The 14,211-nt window shown below is 34.1% G+C and overlaps 1 long non-coding RNA gene across 2 annotated transcripts in view; it reads right to left on the bottom strand.

The window, feature by feature from the left end:
* The window catches only part of LOC127987348 (uncharacterized), a 49,834-nt gene that overhangs the window by 3,091 nt on the left and 32,532 nt on the right, over positions 1 to 14,211 (bottom strand). For both annotated transcript variants that reach the window (XR_008161170.1, XR_008161171.1), the window contains exons 2-3: positions 12,426 to 12,501; positions 3,927 to 4,030 (exon numbers count right to left, since the gene is read on the bottom strand). This is a non-coding gene — a long non-coding RNA (uncharacterized LOC127987348). The remainder of the gene's footprint in view (positions 1 to 3,926; positions 4,031 to 12,425; positions 12,502 to 14,211) is intronic.

The following is a 14,211-nucleotide window of genomic DNA, read 5'->3' as shown; positions in this document are numbered from 1 at the left end:
GCAGTTTGTTTCCAAATAAGTGTGTAATAAAACACAGGGGCGTAAAGGTAACCAGCCCAATAACGGCAAAATGACTTCATTTCAGTAATTGCTCGGAGAAAAGAAAATCAAGTCATTGGGTTTGGAGTCGTCCACAGATACTCGCTCTAACATCCAATTATTTCAGCTCTCAGAAGAGCACTCCAGTTTCCTTTCCACTAATTGCCAGGCGTGTGTCGTCCTGCACAGCGTTGCATTCTGGGAGCTGTTAGGAGACAGGTGAAAGACCCTCTGAGGGATTCGATGAACCGCACGACGAGGCAAATCACAGAAACTTCCAGAAAGAAGAGAGAGAGCACAAAGCAGAGAGGGGTCAAGGACAGATGACCTGAACCAAACAGTGTGATGATGATGATGATGATGATGATGAGCGCTGACTGAAAGAGAGAGAGAGAGAGAGAGAGGGGGGGAGACTGTGTGTGTGTGTGTGTGTGTGTGTGAGAGAGAGAGAATGAGAAAATGCTTTGAATGTCGGGGAAGTGACTTTGAACCTGCTATAAATGTACTCATTATGATTATATGAGTTATAATAATGATAACAATACTGATAAAATAATCAACTTTACTACATTTATGCTTTTTTAAGGTATCAGTATGAGTATGAATATCTCTTTAATTTATTAAAACTACTTAGTATGGAAACAAAGAGGATTTAATATGATACAGTTGCTTTAAATACAACTAATAAACTAAAACCATAATATTTTTTTTTATATATATAATAGAAAAATAGAAATATTTAAAAATCCAGCTTTACATCACAGGAATAAATTACATTTTAAAATAAATTTGAATAGAAAGCCGTTATTTTAAATAATATATTTTAATAAATAATCAAATGTAATCATAAAACAATAGTAGCAACCGCTTTATACTAACAATATAAACACAGCAAGCAACATGCTGTAGCAATATAAATAAAACATTATTATACCACATATGTAAAACTTTATGCATATATTATAATAAACATGCAGTATATAAATAATGTTATTATATTAATGATTATTGATTTAATTAAATTGTAAGTATACAGTATACAATTTGACAATGATATACATCAAATATAAAATATAACAATAAATAAAAATATGCATTATAAAATGTATTTTATGAATATACTACATGCTTATTAAATAATTTATTCTATCAATTAATTATTACATATAATTATTTATACATATTACTATTATTATGCTATAATATCATGATTATAATTTCTCAGTATGATTAAAAAATTAAAACTCTATGTATGTTGTATGAATTTATATAATTATTTAGTCATTACATATTTATGTATATAATTACATCACTATATACTGTATGTATATATATATATATATATATATATATAAAAATAAATTATTAAAAATATTAATAAATTAATTTAAAAAATAATTAAATCATTTAACTTTATAATTGAAACCATAATAATTTAATAATCAATTATAATAAATTGTAATAATCATTATCAGATTTTCTAGTGTTTTTGAGTTGTTGTTGTTGTTGTTATAAATATCTTCCCCAACACTGAAGCTGTCAGAGCTGAACGGGTGAAACTGGATGGAGGATGTCCTTAAACCCCAACACCTTCCTCATCACCTTCCTGGTCTTCTCCTGACATCGGCTCCTCTCTTCATTACCGTGCCATTATTTCTCCATATGACTCCAAATAGGGCTTGTTTGGAAAATCACACAAGTATGAAACATACCTCCAGGCTCTTCCATGACCTTGCCGAATATAGCCACGACCTCTTCTTTATGTGTCCATGTGGAGTGTCTGGGGGCATCAGTCCCTGCAGCACTCGACGTGTCTGTGTGTGTGTGTGTGTGTGTGTGTGTGTGTGTGTGTGCGCTCCTCAAGCACGCTCCTCACTGTCCTGTCTATAGAAATAACTCACTGAACACCCTCCAAACTCCCAGCGACAGCCCACCCTTCCTGCATCAAAGCCGTCCCAACAGCTAACCTCAAGAAAAACTGCGCTGTCAACACAAAACAACACAAAAGTTGCCCTTTCAAAACCAAGAGAGGTTGAAGTAACCATCTCCACAATGGACAACTGCTGGCGGCACCTTGTTACAGTGACCGTATCTGATGCTAATACCATGGTACTGTGATCAAAACCAAGGTACTGAAATTGATGTACTTTGATGAAACTGTTTTTTTTTTACATGGTACATGCCAAAGTAGTTTCAAGGGTACCATAGTATTCTGGTTACAGTAGTGAGCAGATCTTTAATTTGAGGGTATTCTCATCAAAATTGGAGGAAAGGTTTAGGAAGTACAGCTCTTTAATATGTACCTCCCCCCCTTTTCAGGGGACTTGAAGTAATTGGACAACTGACTCAATTGAGCTGTTTCATGGACAGGCGTGGGCTATTCCTTCAGTTTTTCTGGCTTCCAGTGGAAAAAAAGTGGAAGGCCAAGTCAATCTCCTGATCTCAGCCTGATTTCATTTGTTTCATTTATGCATTTAGCAGATGCTTTTATCTAAAGCAACTTACAGTGAATTCATGCTATACATTTTTTTTTTACCATTATGTGTCTTCCCTGGGAATTGAACCCACAACCTTTTGCGCTGAAAATGCAATGTTCTACCACTGAGCCACAGGAACACTGATTGAGCAGCATCTCACTCGCTGAAGACACAACTAAAGACCCACAAACAAACAACTGAAGTCAGCTGCAGTAAAGGCACGGGAAAAAATCACAGAGGAGGAACCCCAGTCTCTGATGAAGTGAGTTACAGACCGAAGTCAGTCATCGCCTGCAAAAGATTCTCAACAAAATATTACAAATTACATTGTATTTATGATTATATTTTTTGGTCAAATTACATTTGTGCCCCTAAAAAAAAAAAATTATATATATATATATATATATATATATATATATATATATATATATAAGTTAAAAAAAAGTTGGAAAAGCATGTTTTATATAATAAATATTTACAATGAATTATAAATTAATAAATTAAAGTTTAATTATATAACAATTACATGTTTCATTGATAAGCCTTTTAAGTTTTTAGAAATACATTTTTTTTTATAATAATAATAATTGGGACATGTACCATAAAAAAAATACCATGTTTTTGTTGGATTCACATCACATTAGCAATTTACCATGTTATCAGTCATTAAATGTAGTCATTCATAAATTTGACATGTAACGTCACATTTTATCAAACTATACAATGTTGTTTTTGGAAATATACAGTACCATGATCTAACTACAATAATATAACCTTCTGATACCATCAATATACCACATTAACTATCATGTATATATGGCAAATAAATAAATAAATAAACAAATATTAAATGAATACATTTATTTATTTAAAGGAATCTTAATACTTACTAATCTTACTACTCATATAATTAGCATAGTACATCAATAATATGGTAATAATATCATAATTATCATAAAACACATTACACGGGTTAGTTTGCATTAATCAGCTATTAAACTAAAATGAAGCCAAGAACAAAGAGTGTTTATGACGAATGTTGAAAATGACACTTTGAAGAGGAATCTGAAAAGCTGAAAGCCTTTGTTTTTGTTTTGTCTGATGTCTGTTGTTATTTATTTTATTGTGTCTGCAAACGTGCAGGGCTTTATATCTATTTGCACACATTTGTTTTTGTGTGTGTGTGTGTGTTCTTTGACCCAAAAGCCTAAGCAGAGATCAAAAGATCAAAAACAAGTGAGAGCTGATCTTCAGGGCATGAACACATCATTAACATGCTTGCACCTGAGCCTGACCTTCAAGGTTAAAAACACACATAAACTGAACAGCACAAACAAACATAAGCAGGGATAGTGAGGGTTTTAGGTCATGCTTACAGAGAAACGCACACACACACACACACACACACACCTGTCAAACAGTATGTGGCTGATCCAGGCAGATCAAACCCGCAGGTCCATCCGTCCAGAGAGCCTCACCCACCCCGAGCTGATGCCATCCCCGAAACACTGGAGCTACAGACATGAACAAAGGAAGAGATTGTGTGTGACTGGCATTTAAGTCTTAAATAGATACATAAGAAAGGAATTTGTGCATATACAGTATATTTTGCTATACTACACTGAATCAACACTATAACACAATACACAATTTAATATTTTCATTTAAATTTTTTATATCATATGAAAAAAGTATATTTTATTAAGTTTATAAATTAAACATTTTTATGTGATATAAATACATTTAAATTAAAATAGTGATTATTCAATAATTAAACACACACAAACAAAGCATAATATTTAAACAGAATTGTATTGAAATAGAATTGTATTTTAAAATACTCATATTTATAATTATTAGTACTAATACAATACTATAGTTATATTAGAAAAAATTATTAGTAAAGTTAAATAATAATATGCATGTGTTTAAAAAAGGCAATACTAATATAATTACACATAAAATATATTAATACATTTATAATTGAAATAAATTTCTATTATTAATATTATAAAAGTAATTAAAAATAGAAACAATAATTATATACAAATATAAACAATATATATATATAATAGTTTATTCAATAATTGTATTCAGTAACTATCATTTTATGGGACAAAACACACACACACAAACATGATATTTATATATTTAAATAGAATTGTATTTGTACTATATTAATATTTATAAAAAATATGACTGATTTAATGCTGTAATTATATTATTGAATAATTATTAATAATAACAGAATATATGTAAATGTATAAAAAATACAATAATGATATTTATATTTATTTTCATCATATCAATCAATGATATCATAATTATTAATATACATTTTATAACAATATAGTTTTTTAATAATTGTATTGAATAACTTATATTATATATATTATTGTTTATATTGTTTTAAATTAGCATACTTTATTTGTACGCATATTTACAGTAAAACAAAAATTTATCAAAATAAAAATAAATTAGTATGTGCCATTCTACCTTGTGCTACTAGTTCGCTAGTAAACAGGTATTTCACATTTAGCGGTTACTATGTTGTGTATATTTCCAAAGGATAGAACTGACCAATCAGCTTTCAAGACAAGAGCTATAATTTGTTTGCATATGCTTAGCTTTCACGCCACAGGATTAAACAGCCTATTTCTTTCTGCGCGTATAATAAAAAGGCTAGTTTTAAAGACAGCTCTCAACAACCCCCAACTGTCCGTTCCAGAAATAATACGAGCTTTTTTTAATTTAGATCTCCAATGAAGATTTCGAAGCTCGGAGAGGCGAACAGCTGTGTTTCTGCCCTGATAAATGACTCATTTAAATGAGTTTCATTAACGCTACGTAGGAGTCTTGTTGAGCGCCGCGATATATTGTGATGTACAACAGCCGTTATGACAGCAGGGGTTTGTGCGGCAGTCCGTGAGTTGATGGAGTCAAATGGAAATTATCTGATGGCTAACATATCTCTGAATGTAAATCTCCCTCGAATATTGAAGTAAGGCTCGTCGTATGTCATAGCTATCAAATTACTCATTCTACACACACAATAGAAACCAGTTTACCTCATATAAAGGACGCAGAGAAATTAATGAGTTCTTTGGCATTGATATCTCCTCATGCTAGGTTGAAATCACTAGCGTGTGACTAAGTGTTTGACGATGTGGCCTGATCCGTGACCAGCTTTTCCGGTTTCTGTGCTGCTCAATTTGAAGGTTTGGGTGGTGGAGGTTTTAATGTTGGATGAAATGAAGCTAATCCCATTTCAGATCTGCACAAAACAAACACGCCAAAGCAAAGCCCTTCCTGAGGCTAACCGAGACACAATGCTTTAATCTTACAGGTACAGATACTGTCACAAGTGCTATTTAACGGACAAATGAACGCTAACAGATTTTAACATCCTTTATTAGCGTATATCCATTCCTCTCAAACCTAAAATCAATAGAAGTTAGTCTTTAACCATTTTAGTTTAGTACAAAGTGTACATGAATGCTAATCTAATGAATGCTAAACAGTAGGCCTATATAACTGCAAAAATGTTTCTTAACATCTGGGTTGATAAAAAATACCCAATATATGGAGAAGAAATGGCTTTATTAAAACCATAAAACAATGTAGGTTATAATTATGAAAAGTTACAATAGTAACCTTAGTATTTCTGTGATATCTGTAGCAATTTTTTTATGTATTTATGGTTTCTTGCTTCTGAAGCTACAAGTTCAGCTACAACAAAGTAGTTGGTAACATCGTAATGTTTCACATCAAAAAATCATGGTAAAATCAACACAACTCCGGTTTCTGTAAAACAAAAATATGATATTTGAAGATTTAGCTTCTTAGGCTACAGCTAGTTTATGCTAGTTCAACTACATTTTACATAAAGTACTATGTAACACTTTACAATTATGTTTTAAAAAAATATATAAAATCATGGTTAGATCAACCTAATAATGGTTTCTATAAAAGAGAAATATGATATTTAGAAACATAGCCACTGAAGCTACAGCTGCTTCATGCTAGTTCAGCTACATTTTGTAGCTACATTTTACACCAAGTTGGTAATATTTGTAAAATCATGGTTTAATCAAATCAACTCTGGTTTCTATACCACAAAAATATAATATTATGAGATTTAGCTTCCGAAGCTACAGCTAATAAGCTGTAATACGCATTTGATTTCTGCCTTAGTTTACAGCACAACAAACAAACTATTTAGCATTTTGTTATGCTCATTGAAAATGTGCATAGAGAAACGTTCACTTTTGAGTCGTACAGTGAACATAAATTATGTAGGATTTACTTTAACTCATAAATTGCAAGTAATTAAATAATTACAAGGAAATGGTAAGTAACTCTGAATTAAACATGGAAATTTGACATTTTTACAGTCTAAAATGTTCTTAATTGCATGTTAAAACCATTTTAGCTGCGTATAACATGGTAAATTATCTCTCTTTTTTAGATTATAGATTCAGCTTCATTGTCTTTGTACATGTAAGGTACAAGGCAATGATATTCAGTTGTGCAGCTACAGAACAAACACTTAAGCATTTCATTTTTCATACGCCATCGTCAAGTACTGGATAACAAAATGCTACGTGCTCATGTGATTCAGCGAATGAATTTCCATAATACGAGGTGAATTACGGTCAGAATTTAGTTCCCCTCAGAACTGAGTAGCATTTCAAAGGATGCTTATAAACCAGCACTCAATGTAGCCGGCAGCGATTTCATATAGAAAATACGGCTTATCACCGAAACGCAGACCTGAACACTCTTGCACGTACACTTACGGCTGCTAGACACACCAGAGAAACGTAAATTTCCCTGTGTTCATTTAATCTGCAGCAGCGTGTGGCATTTATTCAGAAAACAAAGCAAACTGAAAGGAAAAATGCTCTGATTTTGTTAAAGTCAGTAAGTAAGGCAGATCTTGGAGCAAAGTGATCGATATTCATGATCACCAGCACATTTTAGGACACTCAAATGAAGAAAAAAAAAACACCAGATGGAAGAAAAATTACAAATTTTATATATATTTGGATTACAAATCTGTCTGCCTGACATCTTTTAGGACTAGAATAACCAAATGTGTCAAGCATTGTGCTTATACGTGTTTGCCTTTGCACAAACCCCATGAGTGTTGAGCTGTCGCATCCATCAATGTCAGGACTAATTATTGCTCTACACTTTTCTGTGTGTCGTGCAAACATACTGCAAGCCTCTGTCTCTCTCTCTCGAGATCGTTCTGTCTCGTTTTGAGGTCACAGCGACCATCTTTAGTTTTAACAAACCCCCTCCCCCTCACCCTTTATGTCTTGTGACCTTAAGGGGTCACGCGGATGCATTTAAAGGACCATATTCCACACCATTTAAGTCCACTTTTGACGTTAGTCAAGGTTTCTTGCACCAAAAATGTCATAATGTTTCACATGACCATTTCCCACTCTTAGAATTTAAACAGCATGTTTTTGCTAACAATTTTCTTATGTAAATGACCTCTGTTGGTATGAGCTTGTCTAACATTCACAACCTGCACTTCTCAATTCTCTCTGAAAACTGTGGTATATTTTTAAGAGTCTGTTATTATTATTCTTATTACTATTGTTGTTGTTGTTGTTGTTGAATGAAACAAACAAACTAAAGCTATTTTTCCTATTTTTCAAGAGTTTGTCATTAATACTACTACTACTACTAAATACTACTTCTAATAATAAGATGTATTAATTTAATTAATTCTAATTTATATATTTATTATTATTATTATTATTATTGAAACATTTATTGACATTTATATTTTGACCAAAAATGTATTATATAATATTTTTTTTCTTTTTCTTCCTCTAATTATTAAAATATATATATTTAAAATTTGTTTTTAAATCATATTAAACACTGTACACCAAATAATTTAAATAAATAAATAAATATTTTTTCCATGAAAAACTCTTAAAAAACAATTAAACAACTGAAAAATAGATAAACAAACAAAAGAATAACACATTAATAATTATCTGATAAAACTAATAATAACGTTCCAGAACTACCATGGTATTATGTGTCTTTTTACAACATTTAGCCTGGTATTCTTGGAAATACCTTAAAATACATTGGTACATGAATTTCATCTTTAATTTTTGCAGTGTTTACCAGGAATAAGGCAAAAAATGGGGCCTTATGGTAAATATTACTGTAAGAATATACTTCCAGGTAAGAGCTCTTTCACTGAAGGCATTCATTTGATCATTTTATATTTCCTAGCACCCTTATGAATTGCCAATGTAACTCTATATTTCTATTTTTATTAAATTGTCAGCTATACCGAGTGAAATTCACCCCGCATTTAATTCTCAGTTAATAAAGTTTCTAATATTACAGGCCTAAAGTTCTCCGAGGTCCACAAGGAGCGGCTGGAATCGATTCAAGACTTCTGGACTCCGGCCTGCGCTGTATTGATTCACCGTTAATGCCGTAATGACTGTTTTGGCAGCAGATTTTAAAAGTCGCTGTGGTGCTTTGGGACACCGGTCATTAAAAACATGTAGATTGATTAAAATCAGGAAATGTTTTTCAACTGTACTGCAGTTTGAGAACAGGATCCAAATGAGAGATAGGCAAGAAATCACCTCCAAACACTACGCACACACACAAATGGAAATGCAACGCACATTTCCGCCACCGCTGAGGTGCGATATCATGTTGGCAGTGAGTTTGTCACGGCGGGGGGCAGGTAAGTGTGAGGATTTGTGTTTTGCTAACACATTAGCTCTGTTATGTTGCATCCCGTTTGCAGCAATCATCTCAAAGGCACCATAGAAGTATACAATTTGAAATAGGTTACAGCTTTGCTTACGGGTGGCCAATTTTGGGCAGTTTTGAGCCTGTAAATAAATATTTCATCAGAATACACAGCTACTCTAAAAGCTAATACTTTTTAAATGGCTGATAATTAGAGGAAGATGCAGTTAAACAGAAAAATTGTTACTGAATTGCTAAACATAGCACAGAAACTTACAAATAATTAACAAAATTACAAGTAAATAACTCTATCTAGTTAGTCAACTGCAATATTTCAAGTAGGTTTGCCGTCAACATTTTGCTAAGATAAAGCAATAAATCTCTATTTTCTAAGGATTATTTGGCATTTTTGCCTTTATTGTGACAGGACAGATCAGACATGACAAGAAGTGAAGTGGGAGAGAGAGAGGGGGGCGGGAAAGGTCTTCTTCGAACACGGGACACCAAAGCGCAATGGTGCTGAATGTCGACATAAATTTAGGTTTTCTAAGCATTAAAAATACACAGCACACAGAAATACTCATTAAATCTGTGCACAATTTACAATAAGTTATCTTCAGTTAGTCAGCCGTATTGAATGTACTTCCTCAGCTCGTTGCAGTGCATTAAGGGATTGCTTTAAAATGCAAAGCTGTGGAACACAGCTAATGTGATACTAAAAGAAGAAAAACTGTTCAGACGGACAGAACCAGAGATAAACAGTCAAAGATGTCTGACACCAGGGAAAACGAAGGACGATTCGTCTGACAACAGGAGTCAGATTACTGACAGACTCACTCGTACAGCAGCACGCGGGTGTGAGGAGTGTGTGTTGTGTCAGTGCGCTTACCGCCTGCGTCTCTATTTGTGCATGATTACACACAGCATGCCCTCAGAGGCCACTGCCACTTCTACAATTGCACACAGAGGCCTTTTCTTTCCGTTCGTCACTTGTATGCCTTGGTAGTCTGACAAGGAATAATATTGTGAAAATTGCACGTTTAGAAGACGGCGTCATTATATCAGCTGTGGCAGGTAATGACATATCAAGGCGCGCAAAGTGTGTTTTCATCTCCTGTGGTGCTTTCAGAGCATTTCAATTCACACAAGCCCTGCTCATCACTGCAAATGCCTTGGTTTTTTCATATATGTTCTCAGCCAGAGATGCTATCAGAGACTGGGGACAGAGATCTACGTACGTTTACCCAGCTAACATTGCTTTTTGAATGGTTTTAAAGATGTAGTCTTCACATTTGTCCCCGTTAGGTTTGTAAACATTGGTGGAGTTAGCTAATAAATCTTTATTAGCCTTGCTTGCTAAGACTAACATCACTAGTGCTTATATTTATGAGGTTTAACAAACTTGTTTATCTCGTTCCAGACAGTTTGTGCTAAAAACATGAAATAAGCATCTAAATTTCTACAATTTTTGGTTTGGCGAACACTGAAACGACAAAAAATGAATAGATCGACATTCCTGAGCCTTATCCAAAGACTTTGGACTTGGGTCATAACTAGCAACCACATGAAACACCCCAGCAACCAAAAGCACCCTAGTATTATGTTGCCAAGCACGTTTTGCGCAAAAATATAAACGTTTGTTGTTGTAGCCAGCTAGCTAAAGTAATCACAAATTGTCCATATAAATCAAGTTAAATTTCATTTTCATCACAGTCAACAATAGTTTGCGCGATTTCAGCTTGGCTTACTCTAACCAGCTAACAGTAAGGCTACGCAACCATAATAAAAAAAACATACATAAAAAGTAAAACATTTTTGTTTGGATAATTATTATTTAAATTATGTACTTATTTATTAAACATTTGCAAAGTTTATCATATTGTTAGTCCCAACATTTTATAAAAAAATGCTACATTGTGCGTTGTTTAACAATATACTTTACCTGAAGTAAAATCACCTTAAAAAGGCCGTATTGATAAAACTGACAAAGAAACTATTTTCACTCAGAAAATGCTAGTAAATTTCACACCTCTACACCGATGTCTACACCAGACGCAACAATTGTCGCGCAACGCCGCAACAACTTGGAGCCTAATTTATACTTTCGCCTGTCTTTACATCGCGAGCCTCCGCTGAACTCCACAAACGGATGAGGTGTCTTTATACTTGTCGCGTTTGATGTTGTTCTTTCAAACAACAGGGTGCAGCTAGGAGTAATTGTCCTCTAAAGCCATCGGAAATCAGCAAAGACGACGCAATTTCTTGGTAAAAGAATCAATACTTCGCATCTCATGTCATGAATGAGTTGAAGAATCAATTTCTTTATTTACAAACTGGTTAAAAAAAATCTTCAGCTTTCGGGTTTATTTTGCATCAATCACAAGCAATGTGTTACAAACAGTGTTAAATCCTATATAAATGAATTAGAATTTTATTTTTTATTCAATACACATAAAATGTACTTCACTTAAAAAGCCTTGGAATAATTATGCAAACAATGTATTCATTGTTTTTCTGATGGAGTTTGAACTTCACATAGAGCTGGGGTAAGGGGTTGTGTTTGGTCCAATGTAATGTTTATAATCCGCATATGGTCCGGAGTTTTTACCAAAAATCATGTTTGCCATTTCGGACAGATTTGGAAGTGGAGCAAACTTACAAAAAATGTCATACACACTGTGGCGTGAAAAGGGGCCGTGTGCACTCAAAACACATGGCCACCCATTCCACGATGACGTTATTTATGTCGTGCACACCTTTTCGCAGATGCGGAGAGTATAAACCAGGCTTGAGTTTGTCTACACTGGATGTGCCAAAACAACCTTTGCTAATCATTTGAAATGTGTGCCTCGTACGTAAGAGGCATCAGTTCACTGTCGGAGACTTGTCGTGTTGCATCCAGTGTGGACAGCATCACTGATTATAATGGGTTCTACTGTATTTTGTCACACCGTGCCACTTGTGTCCGGTGTAGACACGGTGTAACTTTGAATTAAACGTGACATTTTGAAGTAGAAAAGAACAAAATAGCATTTACTTGTAAAATGTGCTCTGATGTTTCACTTACAATAAAAAAAAATTGCTTTTTGATTGCTTTATTTCTAAACAAACTTTCATCATATTTACGCATAAATGAACCACTGAGACTTTCTCTAATAAACTCACCGTTTCTGATAGCTGACACACTCAAAATATGCCTCTGGCAAACTGGCACCGTCCCGCGCTTCCAAGTGTCACAAACCTGCCGAGAGAAATACAGATGCTGATGATGTCTGACATTAGCGAACTCTTAACAGCGCCGCTAATTACATGTAAATGTAGACCACCGCAGGCCTGTTTAACCCTGCGGCTATAATAGCTCTGGCTGGAAAAAATACACATTTATTCGAGTCCAGGGGAAGTTTTATCCAGCTGATGATGATGATGATGATGATGATGATGTATCAATTTAGAAGGCAACTAATGATCTGAATTTGCTTGCGAGTGGCTAATTACACATATATGCTCCTAAAAATGTGTATCAATTACGTTGACGAAGTTATAAGCAGGATACTTCAGAGCAGATTATCTGTCAGTCAGAAGTCAGGTGACTTTTTAACCATTAAATTTGTGCATTCACATGAATGCTTGCTTACATACACAAGTGTGTGTGTGTGTGTGTGTGTGTGTGTGAGTGAGAGAGAGAGAGTGTGTTTTTATTGGCATATAATCAACTGCAAAGGCAGCAGTGCAATTAAAGTGACAAATTGGTCGTGAGCATAAAGAATCTTCCCTGTGTGTTCATATCCTCCAGAGCCAACTACACCCGGGAAACACACACACACACACACACACACATACACACCATCTGAATGGCTGCACATTTAATTGGTAGCCATGCTAATTGCAGACAGTACATCATTTTCACCGCGTCCTTTCAAGGGCCCGAGGCCTCACAGAACATTAGCGGGTGAAGACCATGACAGCCGGATCACACCTCCAGAATTACCACCTTCACTTAAAACCCTTATATAATCCTTCTGTGACTTATTTATAAGGTGGATGTTTACTTATGTATGAGAACAATACAGAAGAATACCCACGCACACCTGAATCAAAGGAGAAAGGAGCACTGGAGACATTAAATATTTGGAGGGAGTTTCATTTAGAAAAATAAAGTTAAATAAAACTAAATAAAATAAATAAATATGTATGAATAGAAACTAACACATTCAGTTTAGATAACTAAATTAGTCACATGACTAAATGCATCTGTATTCTCAACATAAGTGATAGCTTCAACAGTGCAGCTCTACTGAGGCGACTTGCACCACTTGCACATGAATAAATGGGTTTGAATGGTGCCTAGTTCCTATTTTAAACCAAATAAGAGTCTTTAGACAGAAAAAGAATGAGATATAGAGAAATTGTTGAGTGTTTATCAGCCTTCTTGAGACCTATGAATGGCTGAAAGGAGGTACTATAGAATGAGTCTGGATTTAGAAAAAAGATGCGTGTGGAAAGATCAACGCTAGCATAATGCTCGTAAACAGCAACAGATCCGTCTTTCGCTCGTTTCCCCCGTTGTCATTTTGAAAGGAGAACATCATAACAGTCCTATTTCTGTCTCTCTTGCGCTCTTTCACAAATGTACCTCCTTTTGTAATCATTCTTTCACGCAGCCATCTGTATTTTCCCCTTCACAATTTCCCTTTTTGTACTGTTTACATGTATATTAAAAAAAGTTTCGTTTATTTAGTATAAGTCTCAGATTCAGGCCTAAAAAACACAGCAGTTATATACAAATTTATGCTTTTTTTATTATTAATTATTTTATTAGAATTAATATATGTATACACTGTATAGTAAACACACACACACACACACACACACACATACATACATACATACATACACATATATATATATACATATACAGTGGGGATCGAAAGTTTGGGCACCCCTTGCAGAA

This window comes from Carassius gibelio, chromosome B22, assembly GCF_023724105.1.
Source record: "Carassius gibelio isolate Cgi1373 ecotype wild population from Czech Republic chromosome B22, carGib1.2-hapl.c, whole genome shotgun sequence".
Classification (NCBI taxonomy): domain Eukaryota; kingdom Metazoa; phylum Chordata; class Actinopteri; order Cypriniformes; family Cyprinidae; genus Carassius; species Carassius gibelio.
The sequence above is the reverse complement of the archived record's forward strand: the minus strand, read 5'-3'. Positions and strand labels throughout refer to the sequence as shown.